The sequence below is a fragment of the Ranitomeya imitator genome, chromosome 3 (assembly GCF_032444005.1).
Source record: "Ranitomeya imitator isolate aRanImi1 chromosome 3, aRanImi1.pri, whole genome shotgun sequence".
Classification (NCBI taxonomy): Eukaryota; Metazoa; Chordata; class Amphibia; order Anura; family Dendrobatidae; genus Ranitomeya; species Ranitomeya imitator.
Genome location: NC_091284.1, coordinates 188083744 through 188103723, shown reverse-complemented (window position 1 = coordinate 188103723; position 19980 = coordinate 188083744). Strand labels below are relative to the sequence as shown.

Here is a 19980-nt window from a genome sequence, read left to right as displayed (position 1 = left end):
TTACAACAAATTAATAGGAGAGCTGTTTATATGATACAGTGGGTACCCCTTTAAATTTTTCACTCTTTGTTTCAATCCAGCCATTTGGTAAATTCAAAAACGTTCATTTTTTTCTCTTTAATGTACACTCTGCACACCATCTTGACTGAAAAAAAACCAGAAATGTAGTAATTTTGCAAATTTATTAAAAAAGAAAAGATGAAATATTACATGGTCATAAGTATTCAGACCCTTTGGTCAGTATTGAGTAGAAGCACCTTTTTGAGCTAGTACAGCCATGAGTCTTGTTGCGAATGATACAACAAGTTTTTCACACCTGGATTTGGGGATCCTCTGCCATTCTTCCTTGCAGATCCCCTCCAGTTCCATCAGGTTGGATGGTGATCGTTGGTGTTCAGCCATTTTCAGGTCTCTCCAGAGATGCTCAATTGGGTTTAGGTCAGGGCTCTGGCTGGGTCAGTCAAGAATGGTCACAGAGCTGTTCTGAAGCCACTCCTTTGCTATTTTAGCTGTGTACTTAAGGTCATTGTCTTGTTGGAAGGTGAACCTTTGGCCAAGTCTGAGGTCCAGACCAGTCTGGAAGAGGTTTTCATCCAGGATATCTATGTACTTGGCCGCATTCATGTTTCCTTCAATGGCAACCAGTCATCCTGTCCCTGCAGCTGAAAAACACCCTCATAGCATGCTGCTGCCACCACTATGTTTCAATGTTGGGATTGTATTGGGCAGGTGATGAGCAGTGCCTGGTTTTCGCCATACATACCGCTTAGAATTATCACCAAAAAGGTCTATCTTTGCCTCATCATACCAGAGAATCTTATTTTTCATAGTCTGGGTGTCCTTCATGTGTTTTTTAGAAAACTCTATGCAGGCTTTCGTATGTCCTGCCCTGAGAAGAGGCTTCCATTGGGCCACTCTGCTATAAAGACCCGACTGGTGGAGAGCTGCAGTGATAGTTGACTTTGTGGAACTTTCTCCCATCCCTTCTTTACCTCTCTGACCATGGTTCTTCTCCCACGATTGCTCAATTTGGCTTGACGGCCAGGTCTAGGAAGACTTCTGGTGGTCCCAAACTTCTTCCATTTAATGATTAATGATTATGAAGGCCACTGTGCTCTTAGGAACCTTCAGTACTGCAAAAATTCTTTTGTAACCTTGGCCAGATCTGTGCCTTGCCACAAATCTGTCTCTGAGCTCCTTGGCTAGATCCTTTGACCTCATGATTCTCATGTGGTCTGACATGCACAGTGAGCTGTGAGGTCTTGTATTGACAGGTGTGTGCCTTTCCAAATCAAGTCCTATCAGTTTAATAAACACAGCTAGACTCCAATGAAGGAGTAGAACCATCTCAAGGAGGATCACAAGGAAATGGACAGCATGTGACTTAAATATGAGTGTCTGAGCAAAGGGTCTGAATACTTATGACCATGTGTTATTTCGGTTTTTCTTTTTTATAAAATATAAATAAATATAAAATTTCTACATTTTTTTTCAGTCAAGATAGGGTGCAGAACGTACATTAATGAGAAAAAAAAGAACTTTTTTGAATTTACCAAATGGCTGCAATGAAACAAAGAGTGAAAAATTTAAGGGGTCTGAATACTTTCCGTACCCACTCTATATTCTGTTGGTACCCCTCCGATATATATCATGTCCTTTAATGCAGCGTATAAAGAACAATACCATATACTGCAGTAACTATCAGTCTCATGCTGGCTGGGGATCACATAACACTGCCATACAAAAATGTAGATAAGTCACTATAATAAACAGTTCTGCTATGTCCATACACAGCAAAAATAGTATATTTATGCAATGCTGATCAATGCCAATATTAATACCCCGTAGAGTGCTGAAATTATACCAGCATAAGTGACCAATTAGCAGTATTATCCAATTGTACAGTATTATACAATTTCTAAATAAAATTACTAGACAATTAGTGGCAAGTTATGAGGTGATCTCAGTCCTTTCTGTTGGCTAGTATTTGTAAATATAAGTAATTTGCCATTTCTTATTCATTAAAATTTTCAGCCATCATCGAAATATTAACACTTTTTAATTATGTACAGCTCGGTGACTTAGAGATCAATGACCATTGCTGGGCAGCATAAAGTGTACAGTGCTTGAAGCCCTTTTCTATTGAGCTTGTAAGCACTGCTTTAAAGTTGATGGGATCCTTAGAGTGCGCAATGATTTAAAGGGCCACTGTCACCCCCCTGCAGCCGTTATAAACTAAAAGAGCCACCTTGTGCAGCAGTAATGCTGCATTCCAACAAGGTGGCTCTTTTAGTTTTGTGTTCAGGTATTATTAAAATAAAGCGTTTTGAAACTCTGCAGAAATACCTGTCTTTGTCCACGGAGGCGGGTCTGAAGCCTCCTCTGTGAAGTGCCCAACAGCCGTCACTCACATCTTCTGGGGCGATGGTCGCCGCCCCCTGCATGCTGTTTTCTTTTCAAATCCAACGCCGGCGCTGTGTAAATATTTGTGGAGCAGGCGCAGTAAGCTCTGGCTGTCTGACGTCACAGCCAGGCTTGCAGACTGCGCCTGTGCTGGCAGTGCGGCCACCCACCTCGGGAATCCCTGCCCCGCACTGTGTTATGCATTATGCACAGTGCGGGGCTAGGATTCCTGGGAATGCGCACTGCATGTCTCAGACTCTCACCCACGTCCCCGCCTTCCAGCCTCTGGCTATTCAGCTGAGCTCATCCTGCCGCCTCCTCCTTCTGCTCATAGCAATCGCCGGGAAAGAAACAACCTACGAAACTTGCCTGCTAGCTGGCTGGAAGGCGGGGAGCGGGGGACGTGGGTGAGAGTTGGATTTGAAAAGAAAACAGCGCGCAGGGGGCGGCGACCATCGCCCCAGAAGATGTGAGTGACGGCTGTTGGGCACTTCACAGAGGAGGCTTCAGACCCACCTCCGTGGACAAAGACAGGTATTTCTGCAGAGTTTCAAAACACTTTATTTTAATAATACCTGAACACAAAACTAAAAGAGCCACCTTGTTAGAATGCAGCATTACTGCTGCACAAGGTGGCTCTTTTAGTTTATAACGGCTGCAGGGGGGTGACAGTGGCCCTTTAAAGGGACTCTGTCACCTGAATTTGGAGTGAACAATTTTCAGCCATAGGGGCGGGGTTTTCGGGTGTTTGATTCACCCTTTCTTGCCTTGCGCAGGCGTGTACTATGGAGGACAGAGAATGAACTTAAATCCAATATTGCAGCCAGCATGCAGCCAGCGGGTAAGAAAAGGGTGAATCAAACACCCGAAAACCCCGCCCCTATGGCTGAAAATTGTTCCCTCCAAATTCAGGTGACAGAGTCCCTTTAAGTCATTGCGCACTCTAAGGATCCCATCAACTTTAAAGCAGTGCTTACAAGCTCAATAGAAAAGGGCTTCAAGCACTGTACACTTTATGCTGCCCAGCAATGGCCATTGAACTCCAAGTCACCGAGCTGTACATAATTAAAAAGTGTTAATATTTCGATGATGGCTGAAAATTGTTCCCTCCAAATTCAGGTGACAGTCCCTTTAATCCCGGCCAGCTGTAGCACATGGCTTACATACTGGACATTAGCAGGTGATCTGTTTCCTAAGCAATAAACTGTAAACAAAATATACATGTTGATATCTAAAGAACTGCTACAATTTTAACCCCTTAGTGACAGAGCCAATTTGGTACTTAATGACCGAGCCAATTATTACAATTCTGACCACTGTCATTTTATGAGGTTATAACTCTGGAACGCTTTAACGGATCCCGCTGATTCTGAGAATGTTTTTTCGTGACATATTGTACTTCATGTTTGTGGTAACATTTCTTTGATATTTCTTGTGATTATTTATGAAAAAAATGGAAATATGGCGAAAATTTTTTACATTTTGCAATTTTCACATTTTTTTCATTTTGCAATTTTCAAACTTTGTATTTTTATGCCCTTAAATCAGAGAGATATGTCATAAAAAATAGTTAATAAATAACATTTTCCACATGTCTACTTTACATCAGCACAATTTTGGAAACAACATTCTTTTTTGTTAGGGAGTTATAAGGGTTAAAAGTTGACCAGCAATTTCTCATTTTTACACCATTTTTTTTTTTTTAGGGACCACATCACATTTGAAGTCATTTTGAGGGGTCTATATGATAGAAAATAATCAAGTGTGACACCATTCCAAAAACTGCACCCCTCAAGGTTCTCAAAACCACATTCAAGAAGTTTATTAACCCTTTACGTGCTTCACAGGAACTGAAACAATGTGGAAGGAAAAAATGAACATTTAACTTTTTTTTGCAAACATTTTACTTCAGAACCATTTTTTTTTATTTTTACAAGTGTAAAAACAGAAATTAAACTATAAATTTTGTTGTGCACTTTCTCCTGAATACGCCTATACCACATATGTGGGGGTAAACCACTGTTTAGGCGCACCGCAGAGCTTGGAAATGAAGGAGCGCCGTTTGACTTTTTCAATGCAGAATTGGCTGGAATTGAGATTGGATGCCATGTCACGTTTAGAGAGCCCCTGATGTGCCTAAACAGTGGAAACCCCCCACAAGTGACACCATTTTGGAACCTAGACCCCTTAAGGAACTTATCTAGATGTGTGGTGAGCACTTTGAACCCCCAAGTGCTTCACAGAAGTTTATAACGTAGAGCCGTGAAAATAAAAAATCGCATTTACTTACACAAAAATGATCTTTTCGCCCACAAATTCTTATTTTCACAAGGGTAACAGAAGAAATTAAACTACAAAAGTTGTTTTGCAATTTCTTCTGAGTACGTCAATACCCCATATGTGGGGGTAAACCACTGTTTGGGCGCACCGCAGAGCTTAGAAGAGGACTGCCGTTTTACTTTTTCAATGTAGAATTGGCTGGAATTGAGATCGGATGCCATGTCGCGTTTGCAGAGCCCCTGATGTACCAAAACAGTAGAAACCCCCAACAAGTGACCCCATTTTGGAAACTAGACCCCCCAAGGAACTTATATAGTTGTGTGTTGAGAACTTTGAACGCTCAAGTGCTGCACAGAAGTTTATAATGCAGAGTCATGAAAATAAAAAATATTTTTTTCCCACAAAAAAGATGTTTTAGCCCCCAGGTTTTTATTTTCACAAGGGTAACAGGAGAAATTGGACCCCAAAAGTTGTTGTCCAATTTATCCCCAGTACGCTGATGCCCCATATGTGGGGGTAACCCACTGTTTGGGCGCACGGCAGAGCTCAGAAGGGAGGGAGTACCATTTGCCTTTTTGAGCGCAAAATTGGCTGTCGTGTTTGGAGACCACCTGATGTACCTAAACAGTGGGAACCCCCCCAATTCTAACTCCAACCCTAACCCCAACACACCCCTAACCCTAATCTCAACCCGATCCATAATCCTAATCACAACCCTAACGATAATCACAACCCTAACCCCAAAACAACCCTAATGTCAACCCTAACCATAACCCTAATCAAAACGCTAAATCCAACACACCCCTAATCCTAATTTCAACCCTAACCTCAAACCTAACCCTAATCCCAATACACCCCTAATCCCAACCCTAACCTTAACCCTAATCCCAAACCTAACCTTAATCCCAAGCGTAACCCTAATGCCAACCCTAAACCTAATACCAACCCTAATCCAAACCCTAACCCTAATCCCAACCCTAGCCCTAACTTTAGCCCCAACCCTAGCCCTAACTCTAAAATTAGCCCCAACCCTAACCCTAGCCCTGACTTTAGCCCCAACCCTAACCCTAGCCCTAAGGCTACTTTCACACTTGCATCATGTGGCATCCGTCGCAATCTGTTGTTTTGTACAAAAAACGGATCCTGCAAATGTGCCCGCAGGATGCGTCTTTTGCCCATAGATTTGTATTGCCGACGGATTGCGATGGATGGCCACACGTTGCGTTCGTCGTGCACTGGATCAGTTGTGTTTTGGCGGACCGTCTGCACAAAAAAGTTCAATGTAATTTTTTTTGTACGTCGCGTCCGCCATTTCCGACTGCGCATGCATGGCCGTAACTCCACCTCCTCCTCCCCAGGACATAGACTGGGCAGCAGATGCGTTCAAAAACTGCATCCGCTGCCCACATTGTGCACAATTTTCACAACGTGCATCGGTAGGTTGGGCTGACGCATTGCAACGGCTCCGTACCAACGCAAGTGTGAAAGAAGCCTAACCCTAAATTTAGCCCCAACCTTAACCCTATATTTAGCCCCAACCCTAACCCTAAATTTAGCCCCAACCCTAACCCTAATCCTAAATTAAGCCCCAACTACTGCACCTGCTGGCCGGCAGAATATGGCGGGCGCACTGCGCATGCGCCTGCCATTTTCTTTCCGGATGAAGAAGCTGGCGGCCAGGAGAAGAAGCAGGAGGACCCAGGGACACCGGTAAGTATAGCAGGGTCCCCGAATCCCACAATTTCTCTGTCCTCTGATGTGCAATCACATCAGAGGACAGAGAATGAAAAATCGCTTTTTTTTGGCGATCGCCGGTAAACAGTTAATTACCGGTGATCGCAAAACAGGGGTCAGTAAAAACCGACCCAGATCATGTTCTTTGGGGTCTCGGCTACCCCCGGCAGCCGAGACCCCAAAGATTTTCCGGGTGCCAGCTGGTGGGCGCACTGCGCATGCGCTCGCCATTTTTTGTCCGGAACAAGATGGCGGCGCCCATCAGGAGCCACGAAGAGTAACAGGGGAAATAGGTGATTATCGGGGGCTATTGGGGACCCCATTTCTCTGTCCTCTGATGTGCGATCACATCGGAGGACAGAGAAATTAAATAAGAAATCGCGTTTTTTGTTTTTTTTTGCGATCGCCGGTAAACGGTTAATTACCGGCGATCTCAACCCGGGGGTCGGTAAAAAAAACCCCGAATCATGTTCTCTGGGGTCTCGGCTACCCCCAGCAACTGAGACGCCAGAGAAAATCCGACTCTGGGGGGCGCTATTCACTTTTTCCACAGCGCCGTTAATTAACGGCGCTGTGGTTTAAGTACCCTTAACTGCCGCATTTAAAGGCGTATTGACGGTTGTTAAGGGGTTAAATAAGCAGTAAATTGCAAAAGAGATAGTTTTTGTAAACAAAATTCAACAATATTCATCTTTGAAGATGAGAAAAAAGCTTTACATTTAATTATCTTTGATGTGCCCCATGTGACCATAAGACCAGAAGACCAGTAATAGTGGCAGTACCTACATTTATGGGTGGCAACTACATATTGATAACATGTACCCTGTTTATATTTCCTAAGAAGATCTCTTCATTTTATCCCCTTAGTGATCAAGCCAATTTGGACCTTAATGACCAAGCCAATTTTTACAATTCTGACCACTGTCACTTTATGAGGTTATAGCTCTGGAATGCTCCAACTGCACTGATTCTGAGATTGTTGTTTTGTGACATATTGTACTTCATGTTAGTGGTTAAATTTTTTCAATATGATTCGCGTTTATTTATGAAAAAAATGGGGACTTGTGCCGTTAAATCAGAGAGGTGTGTCACATGAAACAGTTAAAATTAACATTTCCCACATGTCTACTTTACAATAGCACAATTTTGGAAGCATCATTTTTTTTGTTAGGACGTTATAAGGGTTAAAAAGTGACTAGCAATTTCTCCTTTTTACAACAAAATTTACAAAACCATTTTTTTAATGGCCACCTCACATTTAAAGTGAATTTGGGGGTCAATAGGACAGAAAATAACCAAAATTGACACCATTCTAAAAACTGTACCTTCAAGGTGCTCAAAACCACATTCAAGAAGTTTATTAACCCTTCAGTTGCTTCACGAGAACTAAAGCAATGTGGCAAGAAAAAAATGAACATTTTACTTTTTTCCCAAAAACTTTACTTTAGATCCAAACTTTTTTATTTTCACAAGGGTATCAGGAGAAAATGGACCACAAAATTTGTTGTGCAATTTCACTTGAGTACGCTGATACACCATATGTTGGGAAAGCCACTGTTTGGGCGCATGGCAGGGCTCAGAAGGGAGGGAGCACCGTTTGACTTTTTGAATGCAAAATTGGCTGGAATCAATGGCGGGTGCCATGTCACACTTGGAGACTCCCTGATGTACTTAAACAGTGGAAACCACCCAATTCTAACTCCAACCCTAACAAAGTCCCAACCCTAACCCCAACACATCCCTAACCTTAATCCAACCCTATCCATAATCCTAACCCTAACCACAACCATAACCCTAACCCCAACAACACAACCCTAACCACAACACAACCCTAACCTCAACACAAACCTAATTCCAACACAACCCTAACCCTAATCCCAACTCTAACCCTATCCTCAACTTTAACCCTAGCCCCAACTCTAACCCTAGCACCAACTCTAACCCTAGCCCAATCCTAACCCTAGCTTTAACCTCAATTTTAACCCTAGCCCCAACCCTAACCCTAACTGCAAAGAATGGAAAAAATATATTTTTTTAATTTATTATTTTTTCATAACGAAGGGGATGATAAAAAGGGGCTTGATTTACTATTTTTTTTATTTTGATCACTGTGATATGGTCTATTACAGTGATCAAAATTAACCAATAGGAAAAATCTTCTATTGTTGCCGGGTACCGGCTAGCAGATCTCGGCGGGCACACTGTGTATGCGCCTGCCATTTTCTTCCAGGAAGATGAAGCAGAGGGCGAGGGGATGGAGCAGGAGAGTTCGGGGATGGCAGAGGTACCGGGGGACCCCATTTTTCTCTCCTCTGGTATGCTAGATCATATCAGAGGAGAGAGAAATTAATAGGAAATCTGACTTTTTTTTGCAATCACCATTATTCCGTGAATAACGGTGATCACAAGACTAGGGATGGTAAAAATCGACCTGAATCATGTTCTCCACGGTCTCAGCTACCCCCAGAGATTTTCCAACGTTCAGGGGTGCTATACCCTTATTTCCATCACCTTTAAAAGGTGGCGCTGAGGAATAAGGCCCTTTAACTGCCACCGATAAAAGGCATATCGGCGGTCGTTAAGGGGTAAAGAATGGGCTACCCTGATGGCATAGAACTGATGGTACTCATACCACCAAAAACAAGCTCTTATATGGTTATATTAACAGGAAAAGAAAGTTATGGCTCTTGGAAGAGTGGGGGTGAAAATCCTTTTGGCAATATTTGTTTCTAAATGTCTATTCTAGCAATTACTACTTTTTAGTAGTAATATTAAAAATATATTAATAGTAATATTAAAAATATGACATCTTGAAAATTCTCTTTAGCCTGACTTATATTTTCTCAATTAAAGAAAAATAAGTCTGTAGATTTAAATGTGCTGTTTCAATGTGTTCAAAGTAAAAATAAATTAAACTTAAAGGCATCAAACCATTGACAGGCTTATCTTTTAATGACCCCCACAGTGCTTTTTTAGCAGCAAGATATAACATTTTGCTGTTCAGTCTGGAAGTGCATTACGCCATGTATATGCAGTTTCAGCTCCTAAGGGTCAGCTGTACTCCTGAACTAGCAGCATCCTCCCCTGACTGATTGACAGGTCGTTTACACTGGTACATTGGCCACTGACTTCTCATTCAGCCAGGGAAAGGTACTGCTGTTTGTGAATCCAGCAGAAGCAAAGGAGCTTGTAAGCCCATCGTCCTGTCCTAATGCACTTGACTGAACTCATAATGAAACGTCTCGCTTCTGAAGCAGCTTGTTGGGGTCATAATGGGATCAATTGGCTTATCTTTTAAATATCTACACAGCCATATAAACCCCTTCTTGACGTGGACAATTTTCGTCTCTGCGTTTTCATTTTTCCTCCCCTTCTTTTCAGAGCCATACTTTTTTATTTTATTGTCCACATATACATATGAGGGTTTGTTTTTTTGTTTTTCCAGGAGACAAGATGTACTTTTGAATAATACCATTCATTTTACCACAAAATGTACTGGAAAATAGGTAAAAAATTCCAAGGTGAAATTGTTAACAGTAACGCAATTCTGACATTGTTTTTTGGGAATTGTTTTTACAGTGTACATTATCTAAAATAGAATTGGCTGTAATCCAGAGCGGAAGACTTGTCGCATTTGGAGAGCCTCTGATGTGTCTAAACAGTGGAACCCCTCCACAAGTGAGGCCATTTTGAAAACTAGTCCCCTTAAGGAACTTATCTAGATGTTTTGTTAGCACCTTGAAGCAACAGGTGCTTCACATAAGTTTATACCTTAGAGCCATGCAACTTAAAAAGCACATTTTTTCTATAAAAATAATCTTTTAGCCCCAATTATTTTATTTTTACAAAAAGGTAGCAGGAGAAAATGGACACAAAAAATGTTGTGCAAATTCTCCTGAGTACGCCGATACCTCATGTGTGGAGAAAAAACACTGTTTGAGCACACGACTGGGCTTGGAAGGGAAGGAGCCCGTGAAGTGCCTAAACAGTGGGAACCCGCATAAGTGACCCGATTTTGGAAACTAGACCCCTCAAGCAACTTATCTAGATGTGTGGTGAGTACCTTGAACCCCCAGGTGCTTCACAGACGATTTATAATGTGGAGCTGTGAAAATAAACGAACACATTTTTTCCACAAACATGATCTTTTAGCACCAAATTGTTTATTTTCTGTAGGGTAAGAGGAGAAAATGGACCCCAAAATATCTTCTGAAATTTCTTACTACATGTAATTGGTCAACATACTGACCAACTAAAATGGTTATTAGACCGAACGCTGAGTCAAAAAGTGTCTTTTGCTTTTTTTTATAAAAAGTTACAACTTTATTGAAAAACACATTTCACATAAAAAATAGTTAAAACCATACCTCAGAACCACAATAAACAGAATAGCTGACAGATAAGCGTATTGAACAAATGTTATTTAGCAGATCCCTCGTAACTTAAGCAACGAATTTTAGGTTAGCTTATAGAGTTATGCATCCTTAGAAAAAGACCAAAATTGAACTTTTGGGGTCTGACAAGGAGTAGCGTGCCACGCGGCTGTTAGCAGAGACCACCGAATACTTAGGTAATATGCATCTTACTGATTTGTTTAGCGCTATGAGGTTTCATGCATCTTTTGCCAGTAATATTTGGTTATATTGAGGGTAACTTGTTAGATTACATGGAAGTTACAGGTTTGTTGGTATCTATATACTTGAGCAGCAGATGAATTTGAATGTGCTGTACAGCAGCTTAGCTCATTCTGTGTATAGAGGATTTTAGTGTCCTTTATAGGTGAAGCACTTTGGCTATGGTATCAGGCTTACTTAGCAGCTATTAGGCTACGTTCACATTAGCGTCGCGTCGCTGTTGCGTCGGCAAAGCAGCGGTGACGCAGCGGCGACGCGCCCCTATGTTTAACATAGGGGACGCGTGCGTCTTTTTGCACGCGTTTTCCGACACGTGCGTCGTTTTAGACGCTAGCGTCGGACGCAAGAAAACGCTACAAGTTGCATTTTTCTTGCGTCCGATTTCGTCAAAAAACGACGCACGCGTTTTTCCGTGCGTCGCGCTTTGCGTCGCCGACGCAGGGCGGCGCAACGCTAGTGTGAACGTAGCCTTAATTGGTATCTATATACTTGAGCAGGAGATGAATTGTAATTTGCTGTACAGCAGATCAGCTCATTCTATGTATAGAGGATTCCAGCGTCCTTTATGGGAGAAGCACTTTGGCTATGATATCAGGTTTACTCAGCAGCTATTAATTTACTGACAGCGGTTGGCACTATCGCACTTGGAAAAGTTCAATTTTGGTCTTTTTCTAAGGATGCATAACTCTATAAGCTAACCTAAAATTCGTTGCTTAAGTTACGAGGGATCTGCTAAATAACATTTGTTCAATACGCTTATCTGTCAGCTATTCTGTTTATTGTGGTTCAGAGGTATTGTTTTAACTATTTTTTATGTGAAATGTGTTTTTCAATAAAGTTGTAACTTTTTATAAAAAAAAGCAAAAGACACTTTTTGACTCAGCGTTCGGTCTAATAACCGTTTTAGTTGGTCAGTATGTTGATATATTTAGGAAAGTGTTGCCCGCCCCGAGTGTGAGGGTATGGGCTTGGGTAATATGTTTACATACATGTAATTGGTAACTATTTTTGAGGCACAGTGCAAAGCTCAAAAGGGAAGAAGTGCAAAGATAGCAGGAAAACATGGACCCCAAAAATTGTTGTGCAATTTCTCCTGAGTATGCCGACACTGCACGTGTGGAGGAAAACCATTGTTTGGGCTCTGAAGGGAAGCAGCAAGGTTTGACTTTTTGAACACAAACTTGGCTTGAACCGAGAGTGGACACCATGTTGCGTTTGGAAAGCCCCTGATATGCCTAAACAGTGGAACCCCCCCAAGTGACCCCATTTTGGAAACTAGACCCCTCAAGGAACTTATATACAAGTATAGTGATCACCTTGAACCCCAGATGCTTTATAGAAGTTTATAACATAGAGCAAAGAAAATACAAAAAAAATCACATTTTTTTTATTTTCTGTAGGTAACCCCAGGTAACCGGTTGTTACAGTGATGTTACCTTCCATTCAGGGAGGGTGATATTATGCGTGGAGGCAAAGAGGATTCTCTTTACCAGGTAAACACACACATGCAGCACATTCTGAATCCAGGCCAGGAGGGGGAGACTAGTACCCGGATTCAGGGGAGCTTCCCCAGCTCTAAGTATCCTGATCTGGAGGAGGAGTTAGCCAGTTGTTCAGAGACAGTGGATAGAGTTAGTTGGTCCAAGGAGATCAAGGAGAGCAGTTTCGGAGAGACACTGAGACAGAAGGAAGTCTTTGAGGCAGACAGCGGAGACGTGCAGTCAGGACTGAGCTGCGGCTCATGGGAAGGAAGAGAACCTGAAGGTTTGTTGTATGCAGTGGAGCTTTGAGGAAAGGAGCACAGGAGTGGAAAAAAGACTCAGAGGGGAACTGTGACCGGGCACCCTCAGAGCTGAAGTGCATAAACCGGGTACTGGGAGCCCGAGGCTTTTGTGGGACTCTAAGACACATAGCAGAACCGGAGGGCACTAAACTGCACGTTAACTGCCCACACCAAGCCTGAGGTACAGCAGTACTCTAAGAGCCTGGGTCGTGGTAGAGACCCAATAAAAAGGCTCAAGTTGCCTACCGTGCAGGCAACTGTCCAAGGACAGGAGAGAGACGATACCTTGCCAGCAAGCTACAAGCAGCAGGGGCCTTGCCATCTTATTGCAAGTAGGAAAGGCTTACCTACCTCACCTGGGAGAGGGATCACCTTTGCCTCCAAGCCAGCCAGACCACATCACCATCCGTGCCTGGTACCCTGGACTGTGGACTACTACCATCAGTAAACCAGGTAAAGACTTTACAACTTGTGCCCTCCACTTATTTGTCGGCATACATCATCCCTGCCACACACCTTGGGAGCCCTGGGGACCCCGCCATACCATCTCCCCAGAGAACCCCTTTAAATGGCGTCGGTCCCTACTGACCGAAAACCACAGAAGGCGTCACGAATAGTCTTTAATACCAAATTCCCTAGAGGATCTTTCCTCTTTAATTGGGCGCCCAGGGCCACGAACCAGGTCGTAGCCACCGTGACATCCCTTTTAAGACCGTACCCGGTACCGAGTACCCCACTGCCCTGGTGGGTGACTCATAACAGGAGAAAATGGACCCCAAAATTTGTTGTGAAATTTCTCCCTACATGTAATTGGGAACTACTTTTGAGGCACAGTGCAAAGCTTAAAAAGGAAGAAGTGCCATATTATTGTGCTGATTTTACTGTTATGGTTTGAGGGTGCTATGACCCACTGGGAGAGCCCCCATAAGTGACAAGTTACAAACTAAACCTCTCAAAGAATTCATCTAGGGGTGCAGTGATCATATTGACACCACAGGTGTGTGACAGAATTTTATATCATTGGGCAGTGAAGAAAAAATAATTACATTTTTAACACAAAAATTTTGTTTTAGCTCCAGATTTTACATTTTCATACATGAATGGGTAAAACTGGCACCGAAATATGTCCCACAATTTCTGCTGAATGTAGAAATACACCATATGGGGTTGTACAGTACTGATCAGCCACATGACGAGACTCAGGAGGGACAGAGCACTGTTTTGCCTCCTAAAGCGCAGATATTCCTAGAATTGTTTGCAGACTCCATATACAGAGCCCCTAAGCACTAGAAGAGCAGAATGCCCCGTCAAGACACCCCATTTTGGAAATTATACCCTTGCCAAATATGTGGATGCTGAAGAGGGTTTATGCCCACTGTGGCTGGCTTAGAAGGGAGGGGGGCATTTGAATTTGGGAGCACAGAATTCGCTAAATGTTTTTTTGGGGGGTGAGGAGCCATTTTGCTCTATCAGAACCTTTGTAGTACCAGTAACATGGAAGCCCCCTATACTTCCGTCAACAGATGACAAACCGGACTGGGGACTTTCTTTTTTTGTGGATTGAGTTGAAGCTTTTATTGGGAACATTTTTCATAAGGTTTGGGATCACATTTATCCATTGCTCTACGGTGGACACTTACTTTGGGGTTTCCATTTAAATCTTTGAGTGATGTGATGCAGATGAAACCCTCAATCACTATAATGAGACAATGAGACTTTTCAAAAGTGCACAAAACTGTGGCTAATCAAGTTTTTATGCCCACCTAAAAAGATTTACATAGAAAGCCCGGTGTAAGCGCTCAGAGTAGAGCGGAGGATAAATGTGCACCAAGCCTTACTGAGATCTTTGAGAGGGAGAATGAACAAATCAACAGGAGGTGAAGAATTTGCTTTATTTATTTCTTCTGCCGTTTCTCATGCTGTATAAGTGATTAGACAACTTTATTCTTCTGAACGGTCCAATTATAGAGATACCAGATTTTTATCGGGTTTCCGGGTTTCTTATGCCTGGCTGCTGTCATACACTAAAAAAGACACTTTTTATTGCAAAAACTAATTTTTGCATCGCCATGTTTTGAGAGCTATAATTTTTCCATATTTCAGCTAACAAAGTCATGTGAGGTTTGCTTTTTGCAGGATGAGTTGATGGTTTTATTTATTAGTACTGATTTTGGTCACATGATGTTTTTGATCGCTTTCTATTTCTAGAACCAGCAATTCAGGAATTCTTTTTTTTTTCCATTCTGAATGTGGTATAATTAATAAGGCAGCTTTATTTTTTGGATCAGTACAATTACAGTGATGCCACAGTCATATAGGTTTTTTTATGTTTTGCTGCTATTACACAAAAAAATCTTTTATAAAAAATTTTTTGCATTGCTTTATTCTGAGAGTTATATCTTTTTTATGTTTCCGCTAACAGAGCTGTATGGTGGCTTGTGTTTTGCAGGACAACATGGCGTTTTCAGAGGTATCTTTTTATGTACATTCGTCTTTTAATTTCACTCTTTTCCAGCGGTATCATAACAAAGCATAGTTGGCTACTTTTTTTTTTGGTGTTCACTGAAGGGGTTAAGTGAACTCGTGTGACACTTTTCTGGATCAGGTTGATCCAGACACAGCGATACCAAACATAATTTTTTGTTTATTTAATTTTTTGTGCATAAAAATGTGTATTTATTAGTGTAATTTTTGTATTATTATTTAGTAATTGTTTTTCTTTATATATTTTTAAATTTTTTTAAACTTTTTTACTTAGTCCCTTTATGGGACTTTCACTTTTTTTAAACTTTGATTGCAGGTATAATGCATTGCAATGCATCAGCATTGCAGTGAAAAAGGGTATGTGCACACGCTGCGGATTTTGCTGCAGATCCGCAGCGGATTGGCCACTGCAGATTCACAGCAGTTGTCCATGTGTTGTACAGTACCATGTAAACCTATGGAAAACAAAACCCGCAGTGCACATGCTGCAGAAAAAAACGTGCGGAAGTGCAGCGTTGTTTATTCCGCAGCATGTCAATTCTTTGTGCAGATTCTGCAGCGGTTTACACCCGCTCAGTAATAGGAATCTGCAGGTGTAAAACCGCAGGTGAAATCCGCACAAAATCCGCAAAAAAAAGTGGTAAATCCGGGGTAATTCCGCAGGATATCCGCAGTGCGGATTACCTGTAGCTTCAAGGACGCTCTCTTTTTTTTTTAATGTGACTTGAGAAGGCTGAGGCACAGATTTTGACTGTTTATATTGACCAACTCCTATTTCTTTCAAGGTTGTTGTCTGGACAATACAGTAATATGGGGCATTAAACTGAAGAGCAATGTACCTAATATGGGTGCCCTGGAGTCAGTGGGAGCGACTAAGGGAAAATAAATAAAGTGCATCCTGATGCCCTTGAGCCAGTGGGAGCGGCTAAGGGTGAAGAAATCAAGTGCATTAACACGAAGGGCAATGTGCCTATTCCCAATGCCTTTGTCCCAGTTGGAGAGGGTTAATGGTATATGTTATCAAGTGCCTGTAAAGCATCTAACAATGGTGTGGCAAGGTGATTAATAATGCCTTTGTAGACTTTTCTGCTATAGGCTTATTTCATTTACTATGTCCAAATATTACAGAAATTATTTAAATTATTTAATGATTGGTTATAATGTCGATATTATATTGTGTATGGCTTTTAATTACTCCTTGTTTATAGTATCTTTCTCTTTATATACACTCATCACTTTTTGGGTAGTAATAGTAAGTGGGTTTAAGAATTGGTTACTGCACAGCCCAGCTACTGTATGTAATGGTGGTTTCTTGAACTGAAATCTGTGAATTAGTGAGTTATCAGAGCTGGCTACAATACATGCGGTATAATAGTTTTTGAGGCATCACAGATGTTATTATACAGGTAGTCAGACTGTGGCTACCCCTTTATTATGGTTTAGTTTTCGCATTCCCCATTATAGGATCCACATTGCAGGATGTTTAGCGGCTGGTATTTTGCTGTAGTTACCATATTATCGATCATAATTTGGTAGTGTGCATTGTTAAAATTAATCTGTTGTAGCCCTGGAATTTTTGTTACTCATATGCACAGTCTTTCCATAGCATGCAGAACTGGTTGATGACTTTATTAGGCATGGGTGATGGGGGTCGAGTCCATTCAAGGTGTCAAATGGCCTCGCTGGTGGCGGTTTAGGAGTCAGGTGGAAGTTGCAGACAAGTTAAGGTGGACTCATTTTAACTAATAGAGGATGTAAAACCTCATGGTGGTGAGCAGGTGGTGATTGTAATGGTAACATCAATCAGGGGCGGGCACAGTGGTTAAGCACAGGAGTGAGGATAATAGGGTCATTGGTGCCCTGAAAGTTTACTGGCTCTGCTTGAATGGCAAGCCAGTGCGTGCCGCCCCTTTATGGCTGTCTGTCCTGGTGCTGTATGTCAGACAGCTGGGGATATCACTGTACTTGTGAATTCCAATGTACTAGCACTCCACCTGACTCCTACTGTGATTATTTAATCCTGTGGTTTGAATAAAAGCTGTGGCCATTTTGACAACCAAAATAATGTGTTTTGTGTATTTATTTTAGTACCTAGGTTTACAGTAGTTATGGTGGTTTTAAGAAGGAGTGGGGTCCATCCCATATCCAAAAGTCAAGGGGCAAGAGAGAGAGAAACTGATGGAACCGAACTTTGGACTAAAGTTTTGGTTGAACCTGAACTTCCACAGGTCTACTCATCCCTCCTTTATACTCACTACTTCAGTTTGATGCTTCATGTAGACAATGGAGAAAATGTTCTGGTAACGGATTCACAGCTCAGTGTTTCACCAGGTTTATGGTCTACAAGGTGCTGTCCACAGTTAGTATTTCTACTAAGTCATTATCTGTTGTGGGGCTGTGAGGACTGGAGTTTGGGAAACACTACACAAGATGATCACACATGCTACTTATCAAAATCATGACAAGAGCACAGACCAAGTTCCCCTATAAACATTGTAAGTGCTCTCTGGCTTTTATATACCTAAGAATGAGAACAAGTTCTACATAATTACAAATTAATATTACTAACCTGAAATATGTATAACAGTTTCATAATCCCTCCATCAGCATGAAATGCGAATGTTTTCATTTATAAAATGGATCCGAACCACCATATAAAGACCAACCAAGAAAATGTATCAGTAGGGTTCAAAATATGTCAGTGCTGCAACTTGGATACCATTATCATAAAAATTATTTCATGTCTACTTTGTAAAGATATACGTTTACTACAACCTTTTTTACTTACATTTTCTGAGATAGAAGCAGATCTTTTAAAACCCAATAAAACCGATATGCAGTAGAAGAAGTCATCTTACCTTTAAATTTTGAGAAATGAGTGAAATCCAGCAAACTGCTGCTTCATTTACCGCTACAAGATCTTCTTTGTGTGAAAATTATAAAAAAAAGTTTAAAGGTTTTCCTGTGTAAAGAGGAAGTAGATTGCAACAGCGACATTACTTGTATATACTGAAATGTGTTGTGCTCTGCGCAGTCATACCAAGACATTCAGAAACCACCTAGAAGTCAATTCAAAGGAACAGGACTACTTGTTTTTATGGGTTTTTCCGATCTTATAATACACTGGCAAGTGACTAAATGTAAAAAATAATAGTATACTACATTATATTTATTGTTTAAATTGCCACCAGTGGTAATGTCTCACACAAGCAGTGCACAACCCCAGTGACTCCAATTTTAAAGGTACTTGTATTTAGTTTCTTTAGAGAAATGAAAAGTCTTTTAATTTTAAATTTTCAGTTATCACTGTCCAACCTGAACAATAGACCCCACTGTCAGCTCTTAGATGATTGTGTCAAAAGGTGGAGGATCTATTGAAGATGAAGAGATGAGAAATCTGCATAACTAGTAAATCCCTAATATAGTATTCTCACACATATGCGCATGTTAAACTTGATTTCCCACAGATTCCTGCACATCTGTCAGGAGATACAGGCAGTCATTAATTCAACTGTTAAATCTGTCTGAGGCTTTCAACTTTCAACTTATGATCCAAGTAGTAACATTTCTCCTTTTGAAGAGTGACATGTTAAGCATGCCGAGATGAGGAGACTTAAAGCCGCAATGCTCCACTGGGAAATATGCAAATAGTCTCTTCAGAGAGTAAGAGGACTAGCTAGAACTCTGGTGCCACCTATTGGAAGTAACAATCCTAACAGTCAATGTCGACCCTTTAACGAGGGTCACATGACTAAGGATAAAAGCCAAACCAGAATCTCAATTTGCAGACACTGTGTTTTGGGGTACTCGCCCTCGTCAGTGCAAAGTGTGAGATCTGGTTTGGCTATGTGAGAGGCGTCTGACCGTGATCCATGTAGTATCGTTGCTCCTTGCGGAGAGTGACATGATAAGCATGTCGAGGTGAGGAGACTTAAAGCCACAATGCTCCTCTGGGAAATATGCAAATAGTCTCTTCAGAGAGTAAGAGGACTAGAACTCTTCCAATAGGTGGCACTAGAGTTCTATATTCTTCCTCTCTGAAGAGACTATCTGCACATGGTGGCATGGTCCAAAGATTCTGTCACTGCCCAAATATTTGTGGACCTACCTGTATATTCAGTAGCATAGCGGTCCCCTCGGACCCGGACTTGAAGGGGCCTACCTGAAACGACTGCCATCCTCAACTGTATCTGAGTGAGTGAAATTAGGACAGTTGTAAACATGGTGGCCTGGCTAGGAACCCAGTCAGATGCTTTGCTCCTCCTGAGCTGAACCCCTAGCTACGCCTTTGTGCATAAAGATTAAAATATAATGTTAATCTGGGACCATTTAAAAAGTTTTCATTGGACCAATGAATAGAAGTAAAATATTCTGCAAATGTATATATCTGCTAGAAACTCTGTTTATGTTTCTTTTCTTTTTCTGCAGTTGGAGAAATCAGGATCCTTAAAGGGAATCTATCACCCCATGGACGCTTTTAAGCTATTACTATAGGCATACAGGTGATAGAATGGTTAAAATAATCTTACTTGTATGTCTCATAGCTACAGTGTAGTTCTGGAGAATTAGAGTTTTAATGTTTTATATTAATGATTTCTTCCAGGCCCCGGGGTGTACGGTGCCGCTCCGGTCCCACACAAGTATCTTGTTACCGCAACTTCT

At 41.5% G+C, this 19980-nt stretch overlaps 1 protein-coding gene across 1 annotated transcript in view; it reads right to left on the bottom strand.

Annotated features, from left to right (window-relative positions):
• CD53 (CD53 molecule) overlaps window positions 1-18273 on the bottom strand; it is an 80726-nt gene extending 62453 nt beyond the window's left edge. Inside the window, exon 1 of the mRNA XM_069761707.1 lies at window positions 18177-18273. The gene's annotated coding sequence lies outside the window, so the exon portion shown is untranslated. The remainder of the gene's footprint in view (window positions 1-18176) is intronic.
• Window positions 18274-19980: the final 1707 nt, after the last annotated feature.